The sequence below is a fragment of the Podarcis gaigeae genome, assembly GCF_964106915.1.
Source record: "Podarcis gaigeae genome assembly, chromosome: 2".
NCBI lineage: Eukaryota > Metazoa > Chordata > Lepidosauria > Squamata > Lacertidae > Podarcis > Podarcis gaigeae.
In genome coordinates, this window is record NC_139679.1 from 74,799,134 (window position 1) to 74,822,865 (window position 23,732).

The 23,732-nt window shown below is 43.8% G+C and overlaps 1 protein-coding gene across 1 annotated transcript in view; it reads left to right on the top strand.

Annotated features, from left to right (window-relative positions):
• Positions 1-23,732, top strand: part of GRM2 (glutamate metabotropic receptor 2) — a 79,774-nt gene that overhangs the window by 18,241 nt on the left and 37,801 nt on the right. The window lies entirely within an intron of this gene.

Sequence of the window (23,732 nt, forward strand, 5' to 3'; positions counted from 1 at the left end):
ATCAAGGGAAGTAAGCAACACTCTATTCTGCCTTGGTCAAACCACACCTGGGTGCCACAAGGATATAGACAAGCCAGAACATGTGCAGAGCAGGGCAACCAAGATGATCAAGGTCTGGAAACCAGGCCTCATGGAGAACAGTTGAGGGAGCTGGGTATGTATGTTTAGCCTGATAAGAGGGGACTGAGAGAAGATACGACAGCCATTTTCAAATATCTAAAGGGCTGTCACATGGAGGATGGAACAAGCTTGTATTTTCCTGCTCCAGTGGGCAAGACTTGAACCAATGCATTCAAGTTACAAGAAAGGTGATTCCAACTAAACATCAGGAAGAACTTTTTGACAGTAAGAGCTGCTCAACGGTGGAACGGACTACCTCCTTGGAGGTTTTTAAGCAGCGGTTGGATGGCCATCTGTCATGGATGCTTTAGCTGAAATTCCTGCATTGTGGGAGGTTGGACTGCATGACTCTTCAAACTTTATGATTCTGTGATTTGGATAATTAAACTTGGTTGGTGGGCACCATCCACCCAGCACTGAAATGACTCTTCATGCTTATAGAAAACCATTAGTAGCAAAAACATAGGTATATTGAAGTTGGGAACATTTCATAAGCAATTGAAAACTAGAAACTGAGAGTCAGGGTTCTTGTAATTTTTTTCTGAAGCTGGGACCCAAAGTACAACTTGGAGGAAGCAGTCATCATCATGGAGTTGAGTGCTGCTTTTGTTCGGGGCCTCTTGTTGCACACATAACCTTTTTCTAAAGCGTAGGGTTTTGAATATGACAAGCATGTATTTGCAAGCCCATCTATCATGCAATTACACACTTCAGGTAGCCAGGATTGAGTGCTGAATAACACAGTGGCAAACTCAAATTTGCTGCTATGTGACGTGTGAAAAGGCTAGTCCCTCCCTGGTGAACAACGTTGTGCAAAGTGGAGGATGTCTAACAGTGTTGCTTGATTGTCAGTGTTCCAAATACATCCAGCACTGCCACTTTCCTATTTTATTCTGTGATTTTAGAGTTTGCCTTTTTATTCACGGAAAACCAGGAACCAAAGATCAAGAGAAGTGTTTGGTTCTCTTTGCCATTCCTCAGTCTGAGCACAGATCTGGTTGCTGCTGTTGCTGCTGCTGTTTGTTTTCTGGAGCTTCTGGAATTTGCTGTGAGACACACAAGTAATAACACCCCCTTAAAATAAGCAGTTGAAAAGGCTTGCTACTGATGACACACAAACACAGAGATTAGTGGATGTAATTAGTGTTCCTTCACACAGTTCATTCTTCAGGTCGGATGAGTGGAGAAGTGTTTGTCAACAGCCAGGAAACCGCCTGTTTGCAAGTTGTATGCATTTATAATTCATACACGAAGCATAAGACAATCTGTATAAACTGAGAGCCGCGTGAGGAAGGGTTGTGAAACAGGGCAGGTGTTTGCCATCGAGAGGGCATATCAACAAGCAGCACAACAAATGTGGAAGTGTGAATCTTCGTGAAGGCAGATGCTCCACTCCCATCTGAACAGGGACCTCTCTAGGAATTGTTCAGCGCAGTCGATATTCTGGGCATAGTTGTTTACATTTTTGCATACACATGAAATGACATTTTCACCACGGATTCTTCAATAACTCAGCATTTTACTATTGCATTTCACTTGTGTGAGTCTCAAAAGAGCCAAAGGATTTGGGTGGTTTTTTTCCTCTCTTTCCAAGATTGTGAATCTGGCACTGCGGCAAAAGTTTGCATACCCTCCAACGTTTCTCCGATGAAAATAGAGACGCGTATGCATTTGTTGCCTTGAGCCAATTGCAACCTCTCTGCCTCACCTACCTCACAGGGTTGTTGTTAAGAAAAAATGTGAGAAGGAAGCAACCATGTGCAACACCTTCAACAGATAAATGGAATGAAATAAAATTTTAGTTGTAAGTTTGCCTTGAGTCTCTGTCAGGGGGAAAAGGTGGGGTATAATGAGGAGGGTGATGACAACGGTGATGGAAGAAACTGTGAGAATGATCAGGAGCATACTAGACAGTAAATCCTATCGAACTCAGTGGCACTTAATTCTGGGTAAAAATGCTTCAGATTGCAGTGGGAGGCTGTTCAGTCTTGACCCAGTTACCTGAGAGTCAGCTCCGTTGAATACAGTGGGACTCTCTTCTGAGTAGACAGTGTCAGGCTCCATTTACAATAAAGGAGTAAACACTCCATGTGTTTCTTTTTTTAAAATGGCCAGCTGCAAAAGCACTGCAATTAAAGAATTTAAAGCTGATAGGTGACCTTTCCTTTCAACATTATAGCAAGGGCTTTGTATGCCAGCTTCACTGTTTCCTTCATTTGGCACAGGTATTTTATTTTCAGTAGAAACAGAACTCTGCTTTTGTTCTCCAAGTCATGCAGGGGAGGAAAAAAGAAAAGCGGGACACTCCAGGATCAAATCCGAAACAGGGATGGTTTCTGTAATTCCAGCACTGTCCCTGGAAAATTGGAACACTTGGAGTGTATGAGGTTGTATATTAGCATTTCCAATGAGCAAGTAGCTGCTTCAGGGAGGCTGGTAACCTTTTGGCTTTGCAGGGCTGCAAGTTTTAATCTTGCTGTTTTCATCAAAATAGAACTTTTTAAAGCATACATTAAAAAACCCAGATATCATTTAAACCTACACAGCCATTGCCCAAAACACACACCAACTTTTAAAATGTGAGGGACACTTAACTATTCATAATCCAAAAGCATTTCCCCCTCTAAATTAAAAGGAGAAAGTATTCCAACCATCAGACAAAAAGAAAAAAAGATTGTTCCATTTGAGCCAGAGCACATCAGAGCACAGCACAACATATGTATGGCCCAGTCCTGAAATTATGAAGTAATAATCTCTGCTCATGTGAGAGTTCATTACACCACACTATTGCTAATCAAATTCTGTTAGGTCTGAGATTTGGAAGAATATATTGCGTGTTTGGACAAGGATGTGGAGTCATATCCAGACAGATATAGTTTTCTTTTCAGAAATTCTCTGCCAAACTCACAAAAGATCAAGGCAGAAATAATAGTCACAGCATTTCCCTTCATTCATGTGCAATCAAGATATATCCCCTGCTAGGAGAGGGACTTGTAGGAAGCAGATCCACAGACCTTTTCTGGAAATACTCTGACATGGTATGTGTCTACCTTACCTACCCTTTATTTTATTTTCTTCTTAATGAGGTGAAATAGCCCATGTGATTATGTCATGATGCCATGTAACCAGTCAGATGTAGCTAGATCAGGGGTCAGCAACATTTTTCAGCTGTGGGCCGGTCCGCCGTCCCTCAGAAGAAGAAGAAGAAGAGTTTGGATTTGATATCCTGCTTTATCACTACCCGAAGTGGCTAACATTCTCCTTTCCCTCCCCCCCCCCACAACAAACAGTCTGTGAGGTGAGTGGGGCTGAGAGACTTCAAAGAAGTGTGACTAGCCCAAGGTCACCCAGCAGCTGCATGTGGAGGAGCGGAGAAGTGAACCCGGTTCACCAGATTAAGAGTGTACTGCTCTTAACCACGACACCACACCGGCTCAGACCTTGTGATGGGCCGGACTATATTTTTTTTTGGGGGGGGGGGGGAATGAATGAATTTCTATGCCCCACAAATAACCCAGAGAGGCATTTTAAATAAAAGGATACATTCTACTCATGTAAAAACACGCTGATTCCTGGACCGTCCGCAGGCCAGATTGAGAAGGCGATTGGGCTGGATCTGGCCCACAGGCCTTAGGTTGCCTACCCCTGAGTTAGATGAAATGGCAAAGTCAATTCAGGGTGTTTCCTGCCCTCAGTGCCAGCAAGTAAATGCTTGAACCCGCTTTGTACCTCCCTGTTTCAGCCCAGCCTTATTGCGTAACACAGGAATTAAGGAATATAGCGAAGTCCCAACTTCCAGACTGCTGTACCAGGCCAGGGTGGGCTGCTGTAGTGTGAACAACTCTAGGCAGCATTTGCAAAAGGGAGAGAAAGGCAGAGAAAGGAAGAGGTGCTTGCTGCTGTAAGAGAGGCATGATGAATAATGCATGGGGTGAGTTTAGCCTCTTTTTCCGCTTCAGGAATCCCCGTGAGCAAATCAGCACTTCGTTGCATTTATTCATTACTGAGAATTATTCAGTGAATTTGTAACCCAAAATCTTTCTCTGGCTGCGAGTGCTGGGTGGGAATTGTTCTCTGCCAGGGACTGCAAGGGAATTTCACCTGTGTTTAGAAGGGACTCCCCTAAGAGGTAATTGGTGACAGCGATGAGGCGCGCAGGGTGGCATGATTCCTGTGCCTTGTTCAGGACAATCTGCCTTCAGTGGTTCTTATTTGAACCACTTTGAGGAGATGTAAATGTCTCCTTTCGCAATCCACACAGTAACAAATCCAGTTGCAAACACTGCTGGCACGGGAGCCGAAGCGCAGACAGATGTGGCTAGTTTGTGTGGGCGTCCATTGTGTTCTCCCATGCAGTAACATACCCCTCAACTGTCCCCGTAAAACCAGGACATCTCATTTTTTTGTGCAAGAGCACGCCAACCATTCTGTGCACCGCAATCTAGCCCCCCCAAAGTGCATTTTTCCAGGGCTGCGATGGGTCATGTGATTTGTGCAGGAGTACTGCTCCGGAAGATTGCATCCCAGTTTTCTACCTTGCCATGTTGGAGGGTATGTAGTAAGAGCAATGGCGTTTCATCAGGGGTATCTAGAAAGCACCAGTGCTAGCCACAACTTTGTATGATCATAGCATGTACCTAAAGTTGTGTGTTTGCTGAAACAGGGAACCTTGTCCTTGGAAGTTGCAGTCCAGTGTTGCTGGTTAAACACTTCCTTCTTGCATGTACATATGTGTGCACCCATCCACCCCCGTACACACCTTGATAGCATTACCTTTTATTATTATTAATATCCTGTGTGCAATGTGCTTGTGCAGCTGTCATGGGTACCTGCCTGTGACATCTCTCATGACAAGAAATGCAGTTTCCCTGCCAGTCATGCTTGCAACAAATCCGAGTATTATTTTCAAAGCTCTCTCTCACTTTCTTTGTGTTTGTGTATATATGCTGCCATTTACTGAACATTTTCATGTCATTTTTATTTGAAGGCTATGCAATCCCCTATCCAGCACTGAAACACACACTCCTGCGCTCTCCTCCTCCTCCTCCTAATAACAAACCAAACAGCAAATGGGCTTTTATCCCAAGGCAAAGCTGTTCCTCCTCCAGAAGCACAGCTTTCCCCCATTCCTTCCGTCCTTCTCTCATGCTACTGACGCATGATCAGGTCTAGAAGGAGCACAGCAGTATAAATGAAGTTGATCTCATTTTACACACACACACACACACACACACACACAACCACACAACAAGCTCATTCGTACATGCCCTAATGAAATACATATGGAGGATTCTCCTGATTATCTCTACCAAAATTATACCCCCCTCAGGATAGTTCCAGCCTTCATAAGCTTGTTGCATTAGTATTAGATAATTGTGGCCAATTCCTGCTGTTGGCAGCCTTCCAGACAGCATTTAAAACACTAATAACTGCTGGATGTATGGTGTAGGCTTTGGCTCCCTTGAGGGGAAACAATTAAAACTACTAATTGATGGCGCCTGTCACTTCTCACCCCTCCCCCTCATCTATTTCTCTTCCAGGTATTGACATTCTGTGGTGTTGTTATCCTTTCCCCTGTTCCTTGTAGCTTCCGTTGCATCTCTGCTGTCTTGGGTGCAGCATCTCTTGATTAAGTTCTCTGTAGAGATGAAGGCAGACATCTTATCAAAGAAGAAGCTTTTGCTCAGATAAATGTGATTACCCTTGAAATGTGATTGGCAGGAAGGCTCTCCAAGTAGCATCTTTCCTGCTCCAGTATCTGGAGTGGGCTTCTTTCTTTGAGAGAGAGAGAAACGGTGTGGAGACATGTTAGAACCACTAAAATGAACATGTATGTGACTCATTCTTACCACCTTAGGGTGGATGGTGCCAACACAGTCATAAGTTAAAGGGGATTGAAAAGATGCAACCGTTGCACTGAATGTTTATATCAAGCCGGTCCAACTTTTCATACCAAGTGGGCCACAAGAGTACTTCAATACAGAATTCGCAGGCCGCACACTGCCTTGTCACAAAGTGGAGGGCAGCAAGGCCAAATTTTGATGCCTTCCCCCAGGCCTCAGCTACCTCCCCAACAGTTGGCTAAACAAGGCATCAGACTTTGGGAAGGAGGCTTGAGGCTCTGGCAGGGTCCTAGAGCCCTCACACCTCCTTCCCAAAGTCCAGCGCCTCACTCCCCCCCCCCCCCGTCTTTGGGAAGGAGCGGTGGGAGGCACCGGCTGGGGAAACCCCAAGGGAACCACCAGGGGAAGAAGGCTCAGAGCCAGGGATTTGGTGGTGGGACGACAACGAGTGGTCCGAGGGAGAAGGAGCAGCAGACTGGGAAGAGGAGATATTGGAAGCTGAAGAGGTAACAGGGTTTGGTGAGCAGGAAGAGGCCGTGTCAGGCAGCAGTTCAGACTGAAGCGGAGACTGGAGAGGAGGGCGGCCAAGAGGCAGAGTTGAGACAGGCTGCTAAAGAATCCAAGAGGTCTCCCCCTCCTGCTGTGACCAACTCCACACACCCCTGGTCTCCCAGAACATGAAAAAGGCTGAGCAACGAGGGACAAGAAGGCAGAACCTTAGGCTGCTCTGGGAGGAACTGGGGGAGGAGCCTTACACAACAGTGGAAAGGTGGGGCCTTCAGTTCTCACAACTGCCTCATTGGGGCAAAAACTACTGGGAAGAGTTCTTGTGATCACTAGGCCTGCGCTGTTTTTGTTCCTTTGAATAAAGAGTTAACTTCACGGACACCGGGTGTTTTATTGCTGACCTGCCCCTGACTCTGGCTTCTGACAATATCCAACCATTTCTTCAAAAAGCTGGAAATGGCATGCATGACTCTTGCCCTCCCTCACTTTTTATCCTTTGCAGCAACCTTGTGAGGTAGGTCTCACAGCTGAGAGGGCATTTGAATCCAGGTCTCCCCGACTGTAATCCACCACTCAAACTGCTGCACCACACTGGCTCCCTATGTTGTCTTTAACTCAGCCTTTACTACTCCCACCTAGACAGCATCTTAAAAAGCAGAGACATCACCTTGTCAACAAAGGTCCATATAGTAAAATTGAATTGATGCTTTTGAATTAAGGTGCTGGAGGAGACTCTTGAGAGTCCCATAGACTGCAAGAAGATCAAACGTATCCACTCTGAAGGAATCAGTCCTGAGTGCTCACTGGAAGGACAGATCGTGAAGCTGAGGCTCCAATACTTTGGCCACCTCATGAGAAGAGAAGACTCCCTGGAAAAGACCCTGATGTTGGGAAAGACGGAGGGCACAAGAAGGGGATGACAGAGGGCGAGGTGGTTGGATAGTGTTCTCGAAGCTATCAGCATGAGTTCGACCAAACTGTGGGAAGCAATGGAAGACAGGAGTGCCTGGCGTGCTCTGGTCCATGGGGTCACGAAGAGTTGGACACGACTAAACGACTAAACAACAACAACAAGGCAAAGTGCAAGGAATTTAGAGACAGCACTCAGGTCGGATACCTCCCATTGTGACATCATTCAGCGGCCTCTCACCCCTCTGCCACACACTTTGCACCTGGGAGCTCTAGTAAAGCCTCTTGTTTGCCAGAATAGAGGAGTGTGCAAGTGTGTCTAGAAGCTAGCGTAATGCACATAGATAAATTTATGGTCAATGTTCCATTGTTCGTCTCTTGTCCCTTCTCACCACTGATCTGTGCCACCCTCACTCCTATGAAGGTTGTCCAGAAGGGAATGTAATCTTTGGACTGGATAAGATTCCCCACCCACCCCTACCTTAGAGGGAAATACATTTATCTGAGGATCTTACCACCCAAGCAGCAGGTCATGTTTCTAGCAAGATATTCAAATGACTGGGAAACAGATTTGTTTTCATATCACCTTCCAGAACTGATTGTGAGCCCTTTTTTTGCACTGCATTGCATGAACTGCTAGATACTGTCCTAGGGAACAACACACCGTTCTCCTGTGCAAGTCCCATTGAAAGGCATGGGATCAAGGTAAAAGCTGTCCAAGTTGGGCTTGGACAAGAGAATCCCGTTACCTGGTGGATTCTGCCTAGAGTTTCCTAACAATAAAGGGAGGCCATTCTCCTTATGAGATCCAAAAGAAGGAGAAGTTGATGGCCAGGCAGTCCTTATGTTAATTATACAGGGGTCAACACCAGTTATATCTGAGGAAGGTAAACTCAGCCTTGCTCAAAGAGGAGTTTTTGTGCAAGCATTGTTCAAAGGGACAGAGTGGAATCTCTCTTCTTTTCATCCCCATTTCCTGCAGCTGTCTGTCTTTACTGCTTATGCTAATGAGGACTAGAAACCCTACATGTGATAATGCGAGCTTGGGAAAAAATCCATTGCGTTTATTCTATAGGGAGACAGAAAAACAACACAGCTTTTTGAAAGGAAATCTTTACTTTGTTTCAAAGGCGTCTTTAAATGAACAACAAAACATTTCCTTTGTCTGGAAGAGACAATTAATCTCTACGGAGACTTTTATTACAAAAAAAGAGAACCGGAGTTATGTTGCAAAAGGCTTTGATTCCCCAGCCCCCACATTCATTTGTACAGAGACAGTGTGCAGTATGTATAATTTGATATCATTTAATTTGGGATAAAATTGTGTTTAAATTTTTTAAAAGGAATCAATACATAATCTGGGGATCCCCGTGGGACTGGTGGAGGAGAAAGAAATGGCAAGGAACAAAATAATGCTTTATTAGCTATGAAAAAAAAGACGGTTAAAAAAAAAGCACCCCACCAGAGTCCTCATACTTTTGTTATTCTGAAATAATTATGTTTGAAACAAAGAATTAATTAACTGGGAGTAGAATGCATAACTTGTCTCATGTAAAAGAGCTCACGGTGATTTACTTGGCATTGGCACGCTGCATTTGCATTCTGCCCAGAAATTGCATTGTTTGTGGGATGCTTCATACATTATAATCTTAAAGTGTACGACTAAAAATGTAATGTGTGAATATGGAAAACATGTGTCTATAGTCGCAATTGCCAAAGAGACAGAATGGGATGTGGCTCCCTGTTGAATAGTAGGGTCTGTTGCTGTGAAATGACCCTGAGGGCTCCTTTCTCATTGGTGCTTCTAGAAAGTTGTTGTTAGGGACGCGGGTGGCGTTGTGGTCTAAACCACTGAGCCTCTTGAGCTTGCTGATCGGAAGGTTGGCTGTTCGAGTCTGCAGGACGGGGGTAAGCTCTTGTTGCTCTGTCCCAGCTCCTGCCAACTTAGCAGTTCGGAAGCATGCCAGTACAAGTTTATAAACAGTCACTGCTGCGGCAGAAGCAGTTTAGTCATGATGGCCACGTGACCCAGAAAGTTGTCTGTGAACAAATGCCGGGTCCCTTGGCCTGAAGCGAGATGAGCATCGCACTCCATTGTTGCCTTTGACTGGACTTAATCATTCAGGGGTCCTTTACCTTTGTTGATGTTATTTCATTTATGAATCCCTTCTCATCAAGCATCCCGAAACAACCTTGCAGTATAATAATATATATGAAAACAGTTAAACCAATTGCACGCTGTATATAATTTTTTTTTTAACGGTTATAAATAAACAACCAGTTTAGAACAATGACAGCATACATAAAATCAATGTGGATCCAACATTGATAGCAACTGGGATAAAGGTTTTAAGAGGCTTGATGCTTTGCTTCATAGGAGTCCCACTAGACAAGGCTGCAAAAGAGCCACCCCAGATCTTCCTAAATACTTGGGCTTTGATATTGTTTTAAATTCCTCCCCTTCACAAAAAGTTGCTCAGAAGCAACCTTTGCTTTCTGCATAATAGTAAATTCAGGTGACATGATTTGTTTCATCATTGCATATTTATAATTTGCTTATATAATAGAAATATAAAAGAGGAATAAAATGTGGAAAAAGAAAAACAGGAAGAGAAAACAGGAGGGTTGAGAAAACTGAAGGAAATGGAGGGAAGAAATCTGCATAAGAATAAACTGCTATATTAAGGAGAAAGAGGTATGTGGAGAAATATTATCTGGTTTTATTATCATTCCAAAGATGGAAGGAAAAAGCCCCTCTCCCAATGAATTTGTCCTGTTGGTTATTATTTAAAGCTTTCTCTTTGTATGTTTGTTTTGTCATTAATGCTATCTCCCAGATTTTTCTCAGCCAATTTGTTATGACCACATGTTATAGTCATTTGGTGTTGTTGTTTTTAATCTGCTTACACACAATGCAATTGCAGAAAAGGCTGTTTTCCCGCCCCATGCTGTACATGTATGTGTGGGGTGGGGTGATACATTTCTTCGTTTGCGGGCCGTTGTGTGCAGTTACGTTTTTTATGTTTAATGTTTTATTATGTTATGTTGGAAGCCGCCCAGAGTGGCTTGGCCAACCCAGTCAGATGAGTGGGGAGATAAGTAGTAAAATAATAGCAGTAATAACAGTAACAATAATAGAATAAGACGTCCCTATTTTCATCAGAGAAGTGTTGGAGGGCACGGACAGTAGATCATATGTGAGCTATTCTGAATTTTGCCTTCATCTTGCTCCCACTACAAATGGTCTCAGCTTGCAATTCAGCTACATGAAGTCTCTGTTCATATCAACATCGACACACACACACACACATCTCACCAGTATGATGTCATGTAGCCATCTTCGGGCTTAAAACTGAGACAACGTCCACCACAGCCAAGCAACCACACCCTAGGCCAACCCCAACTTCTCTCACCACCAAAGGAACACAAGCGAATAGCAAAGAGAACCTGCACAAACGACACTGACACAAAAACCCCACACATACATTAAGTAAAATAGAAACATCACCACCCAACCCCACCCCCACCCACCATGGCCCCCTCCACCTCTTCCCCCCGCTTTCTTCCTAATGTAACACTAATGTCTCAACAAATGAAATTGACCTGTGGGAAATGTAACTTGAAAAAAGAGACATTGCACATACAGTCATACCTCATGTTACGTCTGCTTCATGTGACGTTCTTTCAGGTTACGTCCCGTGGCGACCCGGAAGTACCGGAAAGGGTTACTTCCAGGTTTTGCCGCTCGCGCATGCACAGAAGTGCAAAATGACGTCACGTGCATGTGCAGAAGCGGCGAATCGCAACCCGCGCACGCACAGAAGCGCCGCTGCGGGTTGCGCTCTTTTCATGTTGTGAACGGGCCTCCGGAACGGATCCTGTTTGCAACCAGAGGTACCACTGTACTTTTGTAAACCAAGAAATCTTTAATAATAAATACATTTTTTAAAAAAAATCTGAGTGACAAAGTGCATACCTTACCAGCATTAGGTTCTTGGTTGAATCCCTAGCATTTCCAGATAGAATCATCTCAGGCAGCAGCAAAGCTGGGGGAAGACCCCTGGCTGAGAAGCTGGGAAATTTCTGTCAGTCAGGCTAGATGGATGGTGGGCCATTGGCATGACTCAGCTTCCCATGCTCTCCTGCGGCGTGACTTGCTGTTGTAGCAACATCTGCTTCTTCTGCCTCCAAGAGAAGCTACCAGATTGGGCCTTCTATTCTCAGCACCTGACACGCTGCCTGTCAAACCCAGAGATGTACATTATGCTTTGCCAAGCAGCCTGGTGATCTTGCTGTGCATTTTCAGTTTTCAGATCTGCTCCAAGCAGAAGCCACTGAGTCTGAATTCCATTCCATCTCATTTTGCAAGCTGGGGGAGCTACACTTTATTCATTGACCGCGTCACCCAAGCGCTACTACATGGTGCCTTGGTGTGAAATTGACTAGAAGACACTGTGAGAAGGGAGAAGCAAGCAAACGTGTCCCTTGCTCTAAGCGTCCCTCCCTCCCCATTGAGCCTCCTTTGCGTTCCTCCCGGCCCGGCCGCTTCTTTGTTCTTATTCCTGCCAAAGGGTCAGGCAAATTGATGCTGATCATTATTGTAATCATGCCAGCACTATAAACAGAAGTGCTTTCCTCTTAATGGGGATTTAATTATAGAATTAAACAATTATTATATCATTTTCTTCGACTGATCCCATTAGCAACAAAGAGACAAAACAGTTTGATCTCATAGGCAGTAAGAAGTGCGCAAGCCTACGCATCTTGTTCAGGCAAGGCCATGAGATGACAAACAGAGGCACAGAAGTCTAGAGGCACAACTCTTCCTGCATACCGATCTAACACATGGGTGGATAAACACACACATACAAACCCATGCTATGTGAGCCATTACTTACTCTTTGTAAGCAATGAATCCACTATTTTTTTAATGTGCAAAAAAATGAGTCAAACCTATTATTCCATTATGTCAGGCTTTTTTTCTTTTTCTTTTACTTATGAGCTCAGAATGGGTCACTTGCCTAGAAATAAATGCAATCACATAAAATAGTTTGAATGAAAACCTCCAGCACTACCTAGACCTTGACTATAATGCCAGCACCGCAAAGGAAAGACTCACATTGCCTCCGCAAGAGGAGTGGACTCTGAATCACCTCCGTATAGGGTGGAATCTACTTTTATATCATCTTCACATATGGCTGAATCCAGTTCTGCCCTTGTGCACGGAGAACAGACTTCCACTTATGCAACAGGACTTCTTCTTCCTCTCCTCCCATTGCATCCTTCCATTGCACCCCCTTAAAATATGCTGCAACAGGATAGGGAGACCCTCTAGAGTAGGTTCTGGAAGGGGTGCAGGACAGGCTGCAGGCCAGAGAAGAGGAAGCAAAAATCCCCTTGCATGAACAGAAGTTGGCTCATGTAATCTTAGAATTACAGCTTCTGTTATATTATAGAGATTTCAAATGTGAAAAAGAATAGTTTTCTCAAATGTGGAGTGCCACTTCATATGCTCATTTATTTATCATTGATTTTAAATATTATTTCACCTCCTAGAGGGCAATGGCTTTCAGCAATAAAGACAATAACAGTAAGAAAAAGAAAATATAAATCAAAACTAAGACACCTGGAGAAAACTAACTACTTAAGGCCAGCATGAGAGAGATCAACTGAGGGAGGCGGTGCGTGCAGCACTGCTAGAGAAAATAAGGTAGAAAATAGATTGGCATTTAAATTATTACATATTATTACTGTGTATGCCCGTGTGCAGCTGCAGTATCCTTGCACATAAGGTAGCCATGGTATAATGGACACAGTGAAAGACATACAGTACATGCCTGATCAGTGTATGCAACTACTTGCATGGAGGCTTAATGCTAGCTATTTCTCTTGTTTATATGATGTGTGAAGACAAAATGCCTCTGAATGTACCCTCATCAGCTATTAGCAGAAAAATAAATGCTGAACAATGTTTCTGAGCCCCATTCAAGATACCTTTAAGGGCATTGCCCTTAAAAAGTCCTGAACATTTTTTAGGTCTTGGCTATCTCAGAGGCGTGGAATAAAGAGATTCATATAACCAATATAGGTAAAGGTAAAGGGACCCCTCACCATTAGGTCCAGTCGTGGATGACTCTGGGGTTGCGGCGCTCATCTCGCTTTATTGGCTGAGGGAGGCGGTGTACAACTTCCAGGTCATGTGGCCAGCATGACTAAGCTGCTTCTGGTGAACCAGAGCAGCGCACGGAAATGCCGTTTACCTTCCCGCCGGAGCGGTACCTATTTATCTACTTGCACTTTGAAGTGCTTTCAAACCTGTGTCCCTATAACCAATATACTTAAGTCTAATTAATGCATGAAAGGGTTAATACCACAGAGTAAGCTGCCCTGCTAGGCTTAGATCACCTTGGGAGGGTTTAGGTAATCAAGGTTTTGTTCCGTCACTCTACCCAAGAAGCTCAGAATGTGACGAGGTTTTGAGTTGGTTGCTGCAGCTCAGACCACATGGCTCTTACAAGCCATTTGTGTGTTCTTATACCAGAACTTTCACCACTGTAACTAAGCTGAGTTGCAGCTTCTGTGCTATCTGTGTTTTCTGACTGATGTATGGAAAAACACATGAACCTGACCTTTGGAGAGTTTGTAAGTAAACTATTTTTAACTTACCGAACGTTTAGTCTTTTTCTATGCTAGGGGAAGAGGGGGACTTTAGAAGGAACTCACAAGGACATATTCTAAAGGTCTTACAGCCTATATTTCCACACTTCACTTTGCTGCATGTGTTGCGATTTTAAATCTCTGCTGGGGTTCTCTCACCAAAGAGTACTTGCCCCAAACTTGGATCCAGGAATTCTCCTTTCATACTGTAGCTGTTTTTTCCTTGCAACAAGACATACTTCTACTCATGTGAAAAATCCTTAAGTTTATGATCAGCTATGCTTCAGGTTACATTTTATATGAAAGATGTTTTTTGTCAAGTTCTTTTCTTTTCTTTTTGAACAGGGACCCTCCCTCCATCTCCTAAACTTCTCTGGCATATTTGTTCATCTACTCGAATCTTAGCCATAGAACTGGAAGAGAATAGGGATTGTTTGGCTTGCTAATTGATATTTTTATTGATTTAAAATTGTATGTATAGCCATATGATAAGCCACTCTGTAAAGGTTTTTCCCCTTTGAAAAGTGGGTCATAAGTGCCTAAATCAATACAGCCAGACTGGTTTGCAACAGGGCCATCTCCCTCATTGCTCTGGAGCTTTTCTGCAGGTTGTTTGTTTGTTTGTTTATATTTTATTTCTGTACTGCCCTATACCCATAATGACACTGTGGTCTGGTGAAAATAATTCTTTTTTGCAGTGCTTTGGGGGAATTAGCCCTTTTGAGCTGCCCTAGGGCATGGCTTTGTATAGCTTTTGGTATTTTTATAATTTTATTCCTGCTTATAGGGGGAGATAATGATGGTGCCTTGTTGTTGTATTTCCACCATACTGAAAGCTTCAGCTGCAATGCAACTAACATGTTTTGTAAATAAATAAAACTATTGTGATGAGGACCCCTGTTATGAGATCACTTTCTGCTGACAACTGCCTTACCTTAGGGAGTTGGTGAAAAAGCAGGTAATCTGAAGCCCCAGCGGTTCCCAAAGTACCTGAAACCACAGCGCTCAAGAAAAACTGACACTTTTCCAGGGATGGGTGGATATGTCAATTCAGGTTTCTTTCAGTTTCTAATTTTTAAATTAAGTTCTCCACATTTCCACATTGGTTTGCATTCCCCCCCCCCCCCAAAAAAGGTTCCCATGAAAATTCAACATTTTCCCGTGAATATCTCTCAATATGCACATTTTTAAAGGCAACTTTGCTTTATATATTTTCCAAGCATATTTGTATTTCCCCTAATATAGAGTGGTACCTTGGGTTAAGAACTTAATTCATTCCAGAGGTCTGTTCTTAACCTGAAACTGTTCTTAACCTGAGGTACCACTTTAGCTAATGGGGCCTCCTGCTGCCACCGCACTGCCGAAGCAGGATTTCATCCTGAAGCAAAGTTCTTAACCAGAGGTACTATTTCTGGGTTAGCGGAGTCTGTAACCTGAAGCGTCTGTAACCCGAGGTACCACTGTAATACATTTAAGTTATTTTCACAAATATATGCATTTTAATGCACACTTTATGCAAATTTGGTAGGATAGCTGTGCTTCGATTTGCATATTGCAAACTGGGTAGACTCACCTTTAAATGTGTGCTGCATCCAATCTCTCTGTTTCTCATCCCTGCATCTTTCCCAAAGAAAAGAATTAATCCACTGCTCATTGCGCATGTAGTTTAGTAAATAAAAAAGCTCAAGAGCCCCGCAACACCTTTGCGCCCTCAATCCATCCAGGAAAGAACAAAACAATTGCAACAGGCCCCAAGCTTCAGCAACTGCTAGCTGCAGGGCCACTTCTCCCTTTGAAACCTGCAGGGCCACCGGGCACAATGGCACTTTGCCAAATAACAATCTCAGTTCTGAAGCTTTTGCAAAAAGTTTCGTTGTGAAGATTGACCTAACAGCGAGCAAAGAGGAATGGGCAGAGAGAGAGATGAAAGGAAAAACGAGAAAAACAAATCCTTCCTGGTATACAGTGATAGAGCAGCTGCCATTTCAAGCTAGAATTGGCACCGCCTCCCATGTAATCAGTTTTAGGCCCACCGCTTGGTCCCCCACGCAGAGTGAAATCTGAGAAGGTCCAAGGAAACATCATTTTCAATAGTCAGGCTTCCCACCCACCCCAGCCTCTCATTTCTCCAGCGGCAGGATCAGTCAATGCTGTGAAAGGCAAACTGGCAGCAGGTGGGAGGGAGCCAATCTGTCCATGATGCCTTGGTGAGGCATTAGGAAAGTGAAAGATGCCATGTGACAAGGCCTGATAAGCTTGTCAGTCTTGGTTCAGAACCAAGCAGTGTAGGGAAATCTGTGGATGCAACACCATGGAGGGCAGCCAAGAGGCTGGCAAAGAATTCTTCTCTCTTTTGCCTCCTCCTCTTCTTTCCCTACAACTACTTGCTCTTCATTTCCCCTCTTTGCTGAGTTCTTCAGTGGACTCTTTGCTTCACACATTACCTTTCTGGCTCTCTTCCTGGAATGATTCCCCAAAACACGTCTTGGGGAAACATAGGAAGGCTTTAGACCTGTATCTTGTGTTCGTTTAATAGACAGCAAAATAGGTTGGGCCTGTCTGGGAATAGGTCTTGATAGGGAATAGGTCTTGATAAGTCGGGCCTGTCTGGGAAACAATGCTTTTGATGGCTCAGCCAACACTGAAGATTTAGAACAGGTTGCACTCTCAACCCCAAAAGCACTTTATCAGGATGAGAGCTTATGCGGTGCCCCAAAATGTGTGTGTTTTTGCGTGCCACACAAGATCATGGCATGAGAGCAGAGTGTAAGATCACTACATCCAAAATGGCCGCTATGATCTCACATGAAAATATTGGATGACCAATTTTTCTGGGGTACTTGGGAGGTATGGAACATGACTTGCCTTATGTCAAGTCAGACCATTGGTCCATGCAGCTCAGTACTGTCTACACTGACTGGCCATGGCTCTCCAGGGTTTCTGAGAGAGGCCATTGCCAGCCTCACCAAAAGCTTCTGTATGCAAAGCAGGTCTTCTACCACTGAGCTATGGTCCTTCCTCATGCTGAAGGTTTAAAAATAGATATACCCCCAGAACCGCAGGAACAATTTCCCATCTTTTTATGCTAATATCTGAAGTGAAATTCATGGTTTGAATTTGTGTGAAATTGACAATTTTCAGTGGAAAAACAATTATAGCATGGCTGGCTTTTTGACGTCTGCTTGGCAAGGAATCTGGCCTTCCAAGTCCAGCTTTGTTCAATTTGACCTCTTCTCTACACACCCACCCACACCCAGAGAGAGAGAGAGGGGGGGGGGGGGAGAGAGAGAGAGTGAGAGAGAGAGAGAGAGAGAGAGAGAGAGAGAGAGAGAGAGAGAGAGTTTAAGAAATGTCTCTTCCGGAACACAACCAACCTTTCCTTTGCTATTATCACAAATCAGGCAAATAGACACACAAGTAGATGGTTACTTACATGGTAGGTTGGACCATGTTATTTTTACACAGTGCAATTTTACTTTCCAGTAGTTGGAAACGGCAATTGTGGAAACATTAACACTGATTTGGTTCAAGCTGGGAATTGTTCTACTATGCTTGTAACATATAAATTGACATTTTTAATTGCAGGCTATCAACTAGTGCTTTGAGAAGAGGGTGACAACAGTTATTTAAACTTCCCAGCACACACCTGGCGTGTCCTTGTTAAACAGGTGCTTCAGAGCTTTTTAGCTTTAGCCTGAGGGTAAATGTCTTGTGTTTGCATTTAAAAATAAATAAATAAATAAAAATCATGGCATTTAAAGTTTAGTACAGGGATGTGAAGGGCAGATTTGGGGGTTTTCGACCGCTATAGGTCTGACACGATTATGAATAATCAATTTCCCTAAATTTGCATATCTTCCTTATTTAATTTTTTGTGAGGCGAAAATGTCCATAATGCCATTTTGATGGCATAGTCTCAAGGCTCAATCTGAGGCAGGACTCAGCCATGGAGCCTTACTTTCAGTGCTATGGTACAGCTCGGGAATATGGGAAGCAATCACAGTTGACTTAGTCCACACCACACATATATACAGGATGAGGAAGCACAACACCTCCCTAGATTATAAACTGTGGATTTTAAGTATGTTCTTCAGCCCCATTTTCGCTTTTGGTTGTTTCTTTTAAGGGCAATTACTTGGAAACTTTCAAGTAATTATGTAACTAGAAAATCCACCATTTGACTGGGACTCAATAATTTCTGGGCTTTATATATTATGAAAGAGATGTCATAAACAACACAAAGATCAAGTGCCCACTGAAAAGGACACCACAAAATGAATTAAAATACATCAAACTCTGCACAGCCATTTTTTTGAGCATCTCTCTTAGACCCATAATTATTCTCATATACAGCATGTGTTATCCTAAGTCTTTGATGGTATTAAACAACTAAATGGTCATAAGTCTTTGATAGTAATAAACAACTAAATGGCCCTAAGTCTTTGATGGTATTAGACAACTCAATGGCCCTGAGTCTTTGATGGTATTAAACAACGGTCATAGGCATTCTCAGATCAATTTCACAAGTGGGTTCCTAATGGCCCTTTTCATACACAGCCATATACACAGAGAGAACTAGATGTGGCCTGTACAATCTATCACAATCCTTGCCTTGCTAGGGAGCCAAGAGGGTATTTAGCATAATTGTTTATCCAGTTGAATTAGGGAAGCCTACATCATGCTTTGAGGTTCATTTCACTAAACAATGCCTATTTTTCAAAGGCGCTTTCTACCAGCTCTTATCCACAACTTCTGAACATGTTATTATCTGTTTAAAAATAATTGTTGGGGTGACAGCATTGTAAAACTAACTGGAGCAGAATTGGCTTTTGAATATCTGAGAGTCTGATTGACTAATGATTAAGCAACAATGAAAACATACAGAAACATTCCACGCTATTTACAACTCATGCAGTGAGCTCAAAGGCTGAAACCAACCTCCCTGAACAACAGGAAGGGAAATATTTGAAATGCTTCTTTGGTCCTCGTACATCTTGGGATTGGAACTTTATTTGTTCAATTCTTCCACACAGAATCCAGGAGCCTGTTCTGGCCCCCTGTGAGTTTCTGCTGTAAATGTTTAATCAACTGCAATTATGATAAACACATTTGTACCACAAGACAAAACGTGATAATAAGTTTAAAGTGCTATAAGCAGGCTAATAGCAGTGACTGATCTCGGGCAGCTTTATAACTCCTGTCAAAAACCATGGGACTTAAGGCACATGACTTTATGATGCCTTGTAGCTGTAGCATGTCTTCAATATCACTGTAATGTGGCCAACTATTAGGGCTCATGCACTTTTAACTTTTGCCCCATGCTTACTAGGCACAGATTCAGGCCCTTCAACTGTGTCTCTATTTTCCAGGGACAGTCCCAGATTTACAGAAGCCGTCCCGGTTTCTAATTTGATTAGAAGCAGTAGACTGTGGGTTTTCCCAGGGAAAGCGGCAGGACAAAAGAGAAACCTTTCAGACCTGTGCCTAGAAATCATGGGGTGAGCTCTCAGTGTTGCCAGGTGTCTTTTGTTCCATCAGGGTTTGCAAGAACAGGCTAAAGTTCACACTCTCTTCAGGATGGGAACGGGAGAGAATGTTGGTTCGTTTCAGATTTTAATTTAATTTCAATTTGTTTTAATTTGGTTTGGTCCACTACCTAATTTAAGGGACGTGGGTGGCGCTGTGGGTTAAACCACAGAGCCTAGGACTTGCCGATCTGAAGGTCGGCGGTTCAAATCCCCGCGACGGGGTGAGCTCCCGTTGCTCGGTCCCAGCTCCTGACAACCTAGCAATTCAAAAGCACATCAAAGTGCAAGTTGATAAATAGGTACCACTCCAGCGGGAAGGTAATCGGCGTTTCCACATGCTGCTCTGGTTCACCAGAAGCGGCTTAGTCATGCTGGCCACATGACCTGGAAGCTGTACGCCGGCTCCCTTGGCCAATTAAGCGAGATGAGCGCCGCAACCCCAGAGTCGGCCACGACTGGACCTAATGGTCAGGGGTCCCTTTACTACCTAATTTGCACTTCCTGACACAATACGCAGACTAAAATACTGTACAACTATCCTTTGAAATCCACACACTTACTTCTGGGCATGTCATCATTATAACGTCAGTTTATCCCTTGCTGTTTCTGCCTGGGAATTTGTCCCCCCATCCCCCATTTTAAACATGCTGTGTTCTGAGCCTCAAATTTTGCACTATGCTTGGGAAGAAAAGAGCAGAGAAATGTGAGGAAAGAAGTGGAGGGAAGCAGCAATGTTTCTTGAGTGTCAAATCATGGCTAGTGTTTCCTTCTTGTCAGTCTACCCTCATCCCAGACACTTGGTCACAAGGGGAGACTGATGGACCGAGGGAGCAGGACGTGGTGTGAATTTAACCAGCTTTAAAAAAAAAACAAAGAAAACAAACAACCTTTATTTCCTCCAGCAACAGAATCATGCAAAGCATCAGGCAAGGCATATATGGTGTTGGCAAGCAAGAGAAATTTGGTTCAGAATGGCTAGGAGTTCAAACCCCAAGAGGTGCTATGAGGCACTCATGCCACATAAAATTGGCACATTTGACACAGCTCATAGTGCAAAGAACAAAGAAAAGAGATGGTTTGACCAGAAGGCAGCCAGACTTCTCCCTGTAGGAATTCTAGGTTTTACACATGCACACATGCCCCTGCCTGGCTTTAGATGTTTTGACAGTGGGCATTGTAGGCGAAAGTCAAAATGACAACCTCTTTCACAGCTTCCCTTTTTCATGCACACTTTCCAAGCAGACACTCATAAAGAGTATGGAATAATTCAAGAGGAGTGGGGTGATTCTTTCTTTCTTTCTTTCTTTCTTTCTTTCTTTCTTTCTTTCTTTCTTTCTATGCCCCCCCCCTTGTCTCCAGCACAGTGTATTTGCTACCTGCAAATTTTGCAGAGAAAACACTACCCACTGGACAGTGTTGCCCTAGGAAGGCACCTACAGCTGCTAAATGTTAAATCTGGCCCTGCACACATGTACACGCCCTGCCTCTCTATCTCCTGGTTGCCATGGTGACAAGGAATCCTGGGGAGTTCTATGCCAGAAGTTTCTTCATGTTAAATGGGGAGGGGGAGACGCAGGGAAGAAATCTGCAGTCTTAAAATACAGAACAGTACAAAGCTGCGCTACTCGTTCTGTGGATTTCTGAAATAATGGACATTCTGGAACAAAGGTGTACTCTGCAGGGTTGCAGACTTTAAAAAGCAAAACTTGACATACGGCAAGGGGCTAAAGATGTCACCTGGCCTATTCTCTCTCTCCCACCCCCACCCCCCCGGCTCTTTGTTTTATATCTTCATCAGTGGTAAAAGGGAATTTTTTTTAGTTGCCTGCATAGATTCCAGTCATCCAAGAAACAGTTGTCCAGCCTATGTTTAGTCATCCCGAAATAAAACATTTTCCCTTCTTGTTTTTAAAAAATGAACATTGCGTATTATGTCGAGTTGTGCTATTTAATTCTTACAAGATGTCATAAAATGCTAACCACTTAGCTACTTTGAACACAATACCAGAGAAACTGGTCATGGTTTGCAGGTCATTGGCCTGCAGTCTTGTTTTCTGAAGCACTTACTATTTGGGCCATGTTGGTGCCCCTGTGCCCCTCAATACCAGCTGCTGGAAGTCACAGGAGAGGAGAGAATGCTGCTCTTGAACCCAGGGTCATCTTAGTGGGGACAGGATGCTGGACTAGAAGGGGCACTGGCCTGATCCAGCAGGGTTTTTCTGATATTCTTATGGGGAGTAAAAGATTTCCTTAGAGGAATGAAATAGTAGGATATAATGTTTAAAAAATGGGACGGGGAATATTATTCTGTCAGCAGCAGAGAGAAAGGAGAGGCAAAGATGGAAAGAATTTGGGGTAGTGGCCATACATTTTCAACCATTCTGATGTAGCAGGAAATGAGGACCCTGTGGCTCAACCTCCCCCCCCCCATCCCTTCAATGTTTCTATCATCCCTTCTTCCAACTTCCAAACAAAGCAGGGTTACCTTGCCACATTTTGAAGCAAGTGAAGGAATTCACCTTAATCCATTAAAAAGAGAATAGTCCCCAAAATATAATTAAATCTAGAATTGAATTTTTTCCTTTGCAATTCTGTGCAGATGCCAGGGGTCACCAACATGCCGCCCAGCTGGCCTGCTAATAACTCCCATGACAGTGCCTGCAGACGGTCTCAGTAAATATCTCCTTAAAAATCCACAATATTTGAGAGACAATTTGCTCTTGCTGCTGCTCAGCTCCTGTTTGCAGAAGCTCTGCCTCTTCTGCACTGAACACATCCCCTTAAACATGTCCACAATCTGCTGGAGGACAGAATGGAGAAGAGGTGCTGAGAGCATCTCTCTGTGTGAAAGTGCTTTGGTGGCTAATGTAGATGCCTTTCCCCCCACTGATAATAGGTCACTCTGGCAGCTCCCAACAGAATATTAAAAACACGATAAAACATCAAACATTAAAAACTTCCCTAAACAGGGCTGCCTTCAGATGTCTTTTAAATGCCAGGTAGTTGTTTATCTCTTTGACATCTGATGGGAGGGCATTCCACAGGGTGGGCACCACTACCGAGAAGGCCCTCTGCCTGGTTCCCTGTAACTTGGCTTCTCACAGTGAGGGAACCACCAGAAGGCCCTCGATGCAGGATCTCAGTGTCCAGGTAGAACGATGAGGGCGGAGACACTCCTTCAGGTATACTGGGCCAAGGCCATTTAGGACTTTAAAGGTCAACACCAACACTTTGAATTGCCTGCACCATTTTGTGGTCCTCTCCTTCTGCCCAAGAGGTTGGCAGCCTAAGGCCCATGGGCCAGGTCCGGCCAATGAGCTTCCTGGAACCGGCCCACGGCCATTCTGTGGATTGGCGTGGAGATTCCATGCTTTTTTTCCATGGTGCCATTTTTTTCTCACTGCAGGGACCGACTTCTGGGTCGGAAGAGCGCCAGAAATAGCATGTGTGCATGCACACGGGCGCTCCTCTGACCTGGAAGAGCGCCAGAAGTAGCTTGAGCGCATGCACATGCGCGAGCGTGCACGCTCTGGCCCACTGAGAGGTCTGTCAGGAAGTGGACCAGCCCGGCCTCAAAAAATGTTGCTGACTCCTCTTCTGCCCTTTTAGATGTGGCAGACATACCCCTACAGCAGCCATTTTGGGGCTGAAATGTTGGTGAGCCCTGTTCTAGTCTGTCCACTGTGTTTCCATCCCGGTATTCTATTCTAAAGCAAGGAATACTTCTTTGAAATAAGCATTAATTCTTCAAAATAAGGGATGCTGATAACAAATTATATTAAACCAAGGGATACTAGTATACATGTGGGTGTTTTTCAAAATGTGGTGTGTGTGTATATCATATAAAAAAAATATGAACAGTCTGTATAGAAGTGGGGGTTTTGTTTGTCTTTTATTGTAACTAATATAGTTTATAGTGCTTCCCTGGTTAGCCTTGTAACTCTTGAGAAATTGTAATGAATGAATAAATGAATGAATGGACATAAGGTATCTATTTTTTACTAGTAATCAGCCTGTGTAAACAATGAAATGAGTACGGTTTTCATGGCTTGGAATCCTAGTTGTGCCTGAGGAACATATTTCCTGAGGCTTGCCTGAGCTCAGCAGAAAAGCTGGTGCCTGCCTCTCCTAAGCAAATACCATTTTCTTAGTAGGGAGCTACCTTGAA